General features: G+C 41.1%; 1 pseudogene; it reads left to right on the forward strand.

Annotated features, from left to right (window-relative positions):
• Positions 1–1956: 1956 nt before the first annotated feature.
• LOC131508399 (ribose-phosphate pyrophosphokinase 2-like) lies at positions 1957–4824 on the forward strand (annotated as a pseudogene).
• Positions 4825–8778: the final 3954 nt, after the last annotated feature.

Raw genomic sequence — 8778 nt, forward strand, 5'->3', positions numbered from 1 at the left:
TGCCAGCTTTTTCCGTTGTAAAGTTACATTTTCCTCCGTTTTTACTAAATATTTTATGTGGTGACTATCCAAGACCCGTTGCAAATATCCTGTTCATCCTTCCACTTTACCCCACAAGTTTTTGTATTCTTCAATGTTTCTTACTGAAATTAATTAACTAGTAATTGATTACTACTTAATAAGTAAGTCCTGTGTTAGACTAGCAGTCAGACTAATGGGAATAAGACAGAGGAAACTACTTGAAGGTGGTTGTTTCCAAGTATCAAAAACAGAATAAGGGCTAAATATTGAAACATTTTGACAGATTTAATCTACTTTTTTTTTAATCTTTATTTATTTATTATTTTTATTTACTTTTATTATTTTTTTAACGTTTATTTATTTTTGGGACAGAGAGAGACAGAGCATGAACGGGGGGGGGGGGGCAGAGAGAGAGGGAGACACAGAATTGGAAGCAGGCTCCAGGCTCTGAGCCATCAGCCCAGAGCCTGACGCAGGGCTCGAACTCATGGACCGTGAGATCGTGACCTGAGCTGAAGTCGGATGCTTAACCGACTGAGCCACCCAGGCACCCCAAATCTTTATTTATTTTTGAGAGAGAGAGAGAGAGACAGAGTGCGAGTGGAGGAGGAACAGAGAGAGGGAGACACAGAATCCGAAGCAGGCTCCAGGCTCTGAGCTGTCCGCACAGAGCCTGAAGCGGGGCTCAAACTCATGGACCATGAGATCATGACCTGAGCCAAAGTCAGATGCTTAACCTACTGAGACACCGAGGTGCCCCAGATTTAATCTACTTTATCCAAGGTTGACCCTGACTGAATCTTTGGTTGCTGACAATCTCATTCTTGAATAACACAAACTGGCCACCAGAGTGCATTGTGGAACAGGCAGTTTGTTGCTAAAGTCCAGGCTTTTGTGTTTTTCCCAAATCCAGCTTCGAAGTGAGGTTTCTGGGCTTCCACTTTGCTGTACTTACTGTTGAATCACACCACAAGGGTAGGTAAAGGGTTGAATTGTTATTATTTTACACTGATTTTTGACAAAGAGGAATCTGTTTTCATTCACATTTTCTACTTGAGGTGCCCCTTTTTTACTGTAAAAAACTTAAGTATAATGTAGATAAAAACAAGGGCTCCAGAATCAGATTTACCTGGACTCTAATCCCAATCAATCCTTTATTAGTTGTGTGAATTTAGGTGGCTACTTACTGTCTTTGGCCTCAATTCGCTCATTTGTAATTTGGGAAGAATAACCACCTCTTAGAATTGTAAAAATTAACGAAGATAATATATGTAAAGCATCCAGTATAGTTTCAATCATATAGTAAGTGCTCAATAAATGGCAGTAGTTATCACTACTATTTAAAGAGACTCTGGATCAACTTATTTTTTTATCATTTTTCCATCACAGCAATTCCATTTCAACAATTTAAGCTACCTGCCACTTAGTCCATAACATTTCCTCTGAGAATTGAGCTCTTAGTTATCTTTGAATTTTTTATCACAAAGCACAGTGCTTGGGCAAAGGGACTCGAAAGATATTTGTTGAATTAAGTGGTGACAACAGAGTAGGAAGCTTTTTTATTTTTAGGATGAGACTGAGAAAGTGGCCTGTATTCATCAGAAAATGGCTGAACTTACAAAGCAATTAGTTTTAAGTTTGGAATGAAAGAAGCAGGGAGATTTCAAATTTTGTTCATAGTTATCATTAATTCATTAATAAAGCTAACATTTGTCGAGCACTTACTTTGTGTCTGCCTTTCAGAAGCTCCCTGCTTGGCCAGAAAGATAGGAGGGATCTCCTAAGTGTGATACAGTGTGATGAATACATTAGCTTTTGGAACATGTGGACGGGGGAGGGGGTGGGAGTGGGAAGCAAGGAAGCCATTTTGTCTCCTAATTGCTGCTCCTTGAGCCATGGGCCACATTAATACTTCCTCATGGCAACCCTATTATTTGTCATTAGTTATAGTCAGCCTCACCATCAACATCTCAAGAGGGTAGTAAGAAATGGGAAGGACCTTATTTTTGCCTCTACTGAATTGCCTGGAGAGCATCTCTTGGTGATTGCTGCTGGAAGTGTGACATTTAATTAGTGGAGAAAATTGAGTCAGGCAAGAGGCAACCTGTGCCAGCAAAGGGGTGAGAAAAGGACGGGGAAGAAATGATATGCTCAGTGGGACGGTTTGGCCCAGGTTTTCTTCTAGATCCGGATTGGGTGCTCCCATTACTACAGGTGGAGATTGCAGAATCTTAAGAGATTTTCCATAGCGATGGGGACCACAAATGAACCCCTATGGACAGCTAGAGGTGCAATGGAAAGAGGGGACTGTAGGTGCACAAAGGGAAGGGGAGAGTGATCACCTCCATTAGGAGGGGGTCAGGAAAGGCTTTCCAAAAAAGGTAATCATTGAGCTGAGTTTCAGTGGTTTTTTGCCCAGGAAGGGGAAAAGCATTCCAGGTAGTGGGGACAGACTATGCCACGGCGCTGAAGTTTTCTAAAATGCCACCAAGGTGTTGGGCATAGTGTTTTAAAAGTTGCATGATGGACCTGTGAAAATACTGCCACACACACGTCACCCAGATTCTTTCCACTTAATAGGTGCTGAATTTCTGGGAAATGTCCCCCTAGAGGGAGGTCATGTAGCTTTCTGTCCTGTGGCCTGTTCCACAGCAGTTCCTCCTCATATAAACTCAAAGCAGCAAAAATAGCCTGATATGTAAAGGGCTTTGTGTTGAGTGGATGTGTATTAAGGAGTGGTTTATGTAGTTCAGGGGTCAGGTACAATTTCAGTATTAGTAAAAGATGTTTTGCTGGGCAATCAGGTTTATTTCACGCTAAGCTCTGGGAGAACTGGAGCTTTCTGAAGTTTTCAGGAATTATTTAAGCGGGGTCTCTTGATCTAGGGGAAATGTTTTTCCTGAGAGGTGAAGAGACTCTGGTTTCTCTTTATGTGTTAGGAGGAAAAGGCAGGAGGTTTTGGAGTTAAGCACACTTGGTTTGCTTGTTGGCATTGTCACTTTCTAGCCATTCGAGATGGAGTAAGTTACTTGTCTCTCCAGGTCTCAGTTTTCTTATGTATATGTGTATGTGTATGGATATGTATACATATATAGAATTGGGAGGATATTATGTATGTCATAGGGCTGTTTTGAGCATCACCCTGAGTCTTTGTATGTATAGAATCTGGCCTATAGTGGGTATTTAACACATGTTAGGTCTTGTCCTTTACTGAACTACTGCTGGGGGCTAGCCCAATGCACACTATGGGGAAACCACTCCCCACCCCATCACTGTTTCAATCCAGATAAAATCTAGTTAAAATAGACACCAAGAACATCTGAGAGAGGAGATTGTGGTTGAGTTGTGGAAGTTGAGGGGTCGGCCTGTAGAGTGGGTTCTGGGAACTGTAAAAGATGCTGTCAGTGCTCCCCGCAATAGCCCCTTGGACCACCATGGAGGTCACTTTTAACTTGGGTGGTCAGCTTCTGCGTCACATCAATTACCTACTCAAGCACATGATTCTGTTTGAAGGTTTTCTCTGGCCTCATGCACATGCTATGCCTGGAAGTTACTGCTCCCAAGAGTGACTCTTGACTAACGGGGGACAGGAGCTGATGGATAAAAATTCCAGCTCTCTTGCTTCTAGGTAGGGGTAATTCTCAGGTGTGTTCTACTCAGTCTCCTGGAGGGATCTCAATGGGGTGGAGCCCTAGCTGTCATAGCAGCATTAACACATCCCTTCACATACTTCTCTGCTCCCCCACTTGCTTCCTGGGATGACCTCCAGAAGTACTATGTTCCCAAATAATTCTGTGCTTCCAGTAGCTGGGGCAGATCACATCACTACCGTGGGCCTACATGCTGCTCATCCAGGACTTCTTTGCCATCCCTGTGAGTGACTCACATGGGGAAACAAGAGAATATTGCCGACCAGAGAATGTGTGTTGTCATTTCTCCCAAAGCAGGAGGCTGCATCATTCATGGACAGACTGAATGTGGTGTTGGCCTTGGCACACAGAGAGAGAAGGAGAGCCATGGAGGTGGGTAGCATGATTCGGATTGGCGCTTAATTAAAGATCAGGTAGCCATCCTTGTGGACAACACATGCTATATACTGCAGTCAAGCCACTCTACCAAAGCCACTAAAGTTTATGCCATCTTTACTCGTGGGATCTTCTCTGGGCCAGCTATTTCCAGAATTAATAATGCTGCCTCTGTAGCTATCAACATCACAGAGACCATTCTACAAGAGGACAAAACAAAACATTGCTCTAAGATGCAAGTTACGGGTGTTTCAATGATTTTGGCTGAGGCAATCAGAAGGGCAGACAATGGTGCGTGTCTCCTGCTTGTTTAGCCATGGCCCTTCATATCTCCACGATATTATGATTTCATACATGATATCTTGAATTAAATTTTTTTTCACTTCAGAATTCAGTAAAATATAGAATGATGACTACTAAAGCATCAGATCTCTGTTTTAAGCCTTGGAACGGATCTTTGTGGTTTTAGGAAACAGTGGCTAGGGATACAGGAATGCTCTGGTTTTTAATTGAACTTGAATGAGAAATGTCAGTGTCAGAGCGCCTGAGTGGCTCAGTTGGTTAAACATCCAACTCTTGATTTCAGCCCAGGTCATGATCTCACAGTCGTGAGATTGAGCCCCACATTGGGCTAAGCACTGATTGAGTGGAGCCTGCTTGGGACTCTTTCTTTCTCTCTCTCTCTCTCTGCCCATCCCTTGCGTGCATGCTCTCTCTCACAAAATAAAAAATAAACATTAAAACAACAAAAAAAGAAGTGTTGGTGCCATTTTGTCTTATTGTGACGGGGAACTTTTACCTTTGTCCTTACGATAGTCTTAGGCCACAATCATTTAATTGCACAATTTTCTTATACAATATAATCCCCTTGAGGAAATTCATATTTTACATACTTCTGAGGTTGTCAAAGATAGCTTCCTATGAAAGCACTTTGTGTACTAGTTTACATGTAATAATAATATTATGAACATTCAAGTAAAGCCCAAATTAGCTCTTTCCTTTCAAGTGTACATTAGAAAATCATGAAATACCCCGAATGTTAACTTTCAGGGTTCAAATAAGCCAGTTAGCTATTTTGCTTAATTTAAACGGAATTTCATTTAGCTAAAAATGCAAGTGAATCATTTATTTTCTCATAGGAGTTAAACAAATCAGGCAATGTAATCATAAATAAATGCAGTTTTATGAATTACCTCTAATCCAACTGGGACATCACCGCAATTTTTAAAACTACCACTTCTAAAAACACGTGGTAAGTACCCACACTTACTTCAACTTCTAAGTCTTAAAATACCAAAGTTCTGTCCAGCAATAGAGCTACTCTCTTCAAACTTATCATCAAATTGATGAGCAATTTCTGACTGCCTTAGTGGGTTGCAAATTGAAGCTGGAAGCTGTCCAGTATTTCTTAGTTTTTTGAGGTGTGCTCTAATATATGTATCATTTTTTCCTCAATCGTTTTACGTTGTGGATTTTCCTCAAAATAAAGACTACCTTAAATCCATTAACACTTATTCAGTCTGATCTTTTATTTTGGTTTTTGATATAAGAAGTAGATAAATTTGTTATGAGTGCTTCTAAAGGCATATTTAAACACTATCCCCCTTTCTGTATTTATTTCATTCATATTAAATACCTATTTGCTTTTTGTATTCTGAAGCAGCAAGTCTGTTAAGCAAATGATTATTTTACTGCAGATTTTGTCTGAAAGATATAGGTAAGAGAAAGTGAAGAAAAAGTATTAATAAGTAAACCTTAATTGTTCCATTGGGATAATGTTCAAAAATTGCCAAAAGAGAGGATGGAGAAAATCTCACTGAGGATTATGTGACCCACAGGCTGATAATATACAACAGTTCCCTAAGTGAGATGCTCTACTGCCACAGAGAAAAGTTGAACTTTAGATAAATATTGGCTGGAATATGCAACCTGAATAATTCAGATCAAAAAGAAAGGTGGGGATTTGCCTGACTAGACAAAGCCTGGGAACCTCCCTTCTGCTCTAATTTAATAAGGGAGACAGTATATCCTCTGATCTAAGTTCTGAATTGAAAATCCAAGCTAGTTAGCAAGGAGATTTGAATACCCTTTGCAGATTTATTTATTTATTTATTTATTTATTTATTTATTTATTTATTTATTTATTTTCAATGTTTATTTTTGAGAGACAGAGAAACAGAGTGCAAGTGGAGGGAGGGGCGGAGAGAGAAGGAGACACAGAATCCGAAGCAGGCTCCAGGCTCTGAGCTTTCATCACAGAGCCTGACACGGGGCTCGAAGTCATGAACCGTGAGATCATGACCCTAGCTGAAGTTGAATGCTCAACCAACTGAGCCATCCAGGCGCCCCACCATTTGCAGTTTTAAACTCTGATATACTAAGAGGTCAAAATTAAAGCTAGCAAGCAGCGTTTAGTTGTTATTGAAGACAAGGTGTGGAGCTTTCAAATGAGAACTTTATTTAAATCTGACAAGCATTACAATGTAACAATGTATATTTGGAAATAATGGGTTTAGCATGATGAAAGGACCATGTTTTGAAGCCGTGTAGTATTTATTATTTTTGAGAAATACATGAATTCTGCATTTGAATATCTTTCCTTGGAGAAATGGAAATGTAGTTTTTGACCTGTTTATGGAGACATCTGACATGCCAATACAGACATGTTTTTTTTTTTAATATAATTTATTGTCAAGGAGGAGTCAAGATGGCAGAACAGCATGGAAGTTTTTTGTGTGTCTCGTGTCCATGAAATACAGCCAGACCAACACTAAACCATCCTGCACACCTAGAAAACTGATCTGAGGATTCACACAACAATCTACACAACCTGAACCACAGAATTCAGCACGTACAAGGCGCAGAGAGGTAAACTGAGGGAGAGAGAAGCCGCGGAGGGCAGGGAGCCAATTTTGTGTGCAGAGAGAGGACGGAGATGGGGGTGGGGTGGATACAGGAAAAGCACGCCCCCAAAAAGCAGCTGGAGAGAAAGTGGAAAAGTGGAAACGGCCGCAGGGACTGAACTAAAAAGGGAGAAAGGAGAAAGGAGAGGGTTTAACTTCCATTAAGACTGTAAACAGGGGAGGGCAGAGTCTGAAATGCTGCAGCTCCATACCTGGCTGGCGGTGCTCTGGTGGGAAGGGCGAATCCCCAGGAGCAGAGTGGGGTCCGGGGTTCTTCAGGCCACATGGGGAGAGGCAGTTCCCCTGCTGGGAGGTCACCTGGTAGCGACTGTGTGGGTCCCCCAAAGGCAAGGCTCCAGTGGACCCGGGAGAACAGCCACATTCGCTGGTGCCGGAACAAGGTCGTTGTGGGTGAAGCCTGATGCCAGATGTGCGTTGTGATTTTCCATAATCCCCGAAACGCTGCTGCTACACTGTCTCACGAACTTTTTCTGGGGCAGGCTGGCACCTGCCCACAGTCTCTGGACATCGGCAACAGCATGGACCTGCAAACGTTCCTGGGTGCGGCTGGCACACAGCCATTGCTTGGTGAGACCCTCTGCAGAGGGGCGGAAAGGGTCAAGACCATAGTCCCTCAGAAGTAAGGGGTCGGGAAAAACAGCCACATCGGAGACAAAACTCAGGAGGGAGGTGCTGCCTGGGGCTTTGTCACGGACTGTGTAAAAGCGGGGAGCGGATGAAGCCAGAGACAAAGGGGACGGGTGCGTGATTGTGGATCAGTGAGAATAGAGTTCGCATACTAGAGACTGGGTTGCTGGGTGACGCCATTTTCACCGCTCACGCGCATGCGTATATGCACCTACAAGCATCACAACAAGCCGCCCCAGTAAGCTAAGCAGCGCCGTCTAGTGGAGAACAGAGCTGTTACACTAAGCCCCACCCAAGTGGGCCAACCTCACTTTTCAGGACCCCAAGTCTCTTCTGCCTCCTTTGTTTATGGACTATATAATGCTTCATAGTCTGACTTCTAGGGGAAAATGAAGTAATTTCAGTCATATTTCAGTCTGTTCGCTGGTCCATCTTTTCAATTTTCTTTCTTTCTTTTTTCTTTTTTCCTTTTCATTTATTTTCTTTTTTCTTGAATATGGAAAGAGAAAAAATTCATTTTTATTTTCAATTTTTATTAAAAATATTTTTCTTTAATTTTTTTCTACTATATTTTTTACTTTTGTGTAATTTTTTTCAAATTCTATTTTACTTCCATCATTTCATTTTAGTCTACTTCAGTGTATTCATTTTTTTCAAATTTTCAAACGATTTATTTCTCATTATTTCTTTTTTCTTTCCTCTTTTTTTTCCTAATCTATCAAGCCCCTTTCAACACCCAGACCAAAACACACCTAGGATCTAGCATCATTTATTCGATTTTGTGTGTGTGTGTTTGTTTTTAATTGTTTAATTTTAATATTTTTTAAATTTTAATATTTTTAAATCTTAATTTTTTAAATTTTAATTTTTTACCTCATTAATTCTGTTTCTCCCTTCAAAATGGTGAAATGAAGGAATTAACCCCAAAAGAAAGAGCAGGAAGAAACAATAGCCAGGGACTTAACCAACACAGATACAAGCAAGATGTATGAACCAGAATTTAGAATCATGATGATAAGAATACTATATGGAGTTGGAAATAGATTAGAATCCCTTTCTGTAGGGATAAAAGAAGTAAAAGCTAGTCAGGATGAAATAAAAAATGCTATAACTGAGCTGCAATCTCAAATGGAGGCCATGGCGGCAAGGATGGATGAGGCAGAACAGAGAATCAGTGATAT

This window comes from Neofelis nebulosa, chromosome 4 (assembly GCF_028018385.1).
Source record: "Neofelis nebulosa isolate mNeoNeb1 chromosome 4, mNeoNeb1.pri, whole genome shotgun sequence".
Classification (NCBI taxonomy): Eukaryota; Metazoa; Chordata; class Mammalia; order Carnivora; family Felidae; genus Neofelis; species Neofelis nebulosa.